The 1,709-nt window shown below is 49.2% G+C and overlaps 1 protein-coding gene across 1 annotated transcript in view; it reads right to left on the bottom strand.

The window, feature by feature from the left end:
- Positions 1-706: 706 nt before the first annotated feature.
- Positions 707-1,709, bottom strand: part of CUNH10orf67 (chromosome unknown C10orf67 homolog) — a 105,370-nt gene continuing 104,367 nt past the window's right edge. The window contains exon 19 of the transcript XR_779337.3: positions 707-754. The gene's annotated coding sequence lies outside the window, so the exon portion shown is untranslated. The remainder of the gene's footprint in view (positions 755-1,709) is intronic.

Below are 1,709 nucleotides of genomic sequence, written 5' to 3'. Positions count from 1 at the left end.
GAGAGGCTCAGCGGAGTCAGTGAAACTCTCCCTACAGGTGGGACTCTGGAGCCTGCGGGCCCTGTAAGGAAGAAAAGCAGGTGGGAAAGTGAGCAAGGCCCCCCAAGCCAGGCTGGGAGCACAGCGCATAAAAGGCCTTGTTGGAGCTCCTGTGAAACCGGCTGTGAGTGATTCCCAGGACTGCTCATCTGCCAGGGCCGGGATTAACGCCCCTCTGTGGAGAGGGTGCGAAGCCTCTTAAATCCACAAACCCATCCCAGTCCCGTTAATGGGCCTTTGTGGTGGCACCAGCTTCGAGGTCGAGCAAACACCAGTTGAGCACCCCCTGGCAAACCTCTCTGGGAAGCGCCCCTCCCTCTGCCTCTTGAGCTCCTCCTCCCACCGCCTGTCCAGAGCTTCTGCAGCCGGTGGGAATGGTCCTAAATAATTCCACAACCAAGTGCGTTGTTGAGATCTGGAACCTCTGGTAGGAGGCGATTCCCACGACGGGATGTGGGGTCTGGCCAACAGGTGTTCGAATTTGGCCCAGGGAGATGGGGAAACCCAGGGAGGGAGACAGGCCTGCCAGAAAGCAGGCTGCTCAGGGCCTCCCAGCTTTACAGGCCGTGGAAGCCCCAGACAATCGAAATGATATCTTTATTGCTAGGTTCATGTCCTGGGCTATAACATATCAATCCCTGTCGTGGCTCTCTAGGATGCACCTGGTATTTCAAACTTGTTCTTTTTGTGCTTCTGGGTCCTGGGCTGCAGCTGCCTAAAACAAGCAAAGAGAGAGGCCCTTACAATGTCTCCAAGACGTGTTGGCATGGTTTGCCTGTCTTTAATGTACCATTAACCATTGTCTTTACACAATATGGGAGCTGTAAAGCATGACATGTGTTATAATAAAACACATTTTCAATGATACACTTGGACTCGAGGCTGGGGTGCGGCACACAAACGGGCCCAAATCTTGTTTTGTCTCCCTTGCTAAGCCCACTGGCAATTAAACTTAAGACCACTGTCTCCCCCCTTCTGATCAGCCAATTAAATTTTATGTCTCCTAATTTTTCACATAGAAACAAGTCTCAGAGCTGGCCCCTATAGACATTGATTTTCTTGCTATCACCTGGCGCTCAGACCTTAGTTCCATTTATCAAGAAGGGAAACGTCAGGCGTTACATAAAGTGACTCCGTTACCATAAGGCTCTCACCATCCCGGCCCATTGTTTTCCCTTGTTAATAACTCATTACCAGGATTTAACAAATCAACCATTACATATGTTTTGTGTCTCCATATTTTGATCCGTACGATTAAGCAGATGTTACGATTGAAAATTGAAAAGTCCAAGGCTACTCTAGTCTGAAAGAAAGAGGGCAGCCTCAAACAACGAGCTAACAATGAGATTCAGAAGATCTTCAGAAAAACATTTACCACCAATAAACAGACTCCAACCTGCTCCATTTCAACTATTGTGTGCTTTGGGGGAATAATTAAGTTTAATAGGAATAGGTCTGGAGGGTTTTCAATGCCAAGACCACAGGTGCGGGGTGGCATGATGAATGATTTGCCTGATTTTTGCCAAGCTCAAGGGCTCTCCTCTTGGACTTTCAAGCAGATAGAAAATATTGTCATTTCTTTTAATTCACAGCATTACTTTCAAGCCGAACAAAGGCCCGGGCCGGGGGGAGGCGGGGGAAGGGCTCAGCTGTAAGGAAGCGCCTGGGGG

This window comes from Fukomys damarensis, unplaced genomic scaffold (genome assembly GCF_012274545.1).
Source record: "Fukomys damarensis isolate Sample0158 unplaced genomic scaffold, DMR_v1.0_HiC HiC_scaffold_37, whole genome shotgun sequence".
NCBI lineage: Eukaryota > Metazoa > Chordata > Mammalia > Rodentia > Bathyergidae > Fukomys > Fukomys damarensis.
Note: the sequence above shows the minus strand (reverse complement) of the source record. Positions and strands in the feature narration are given on the sequence as shown.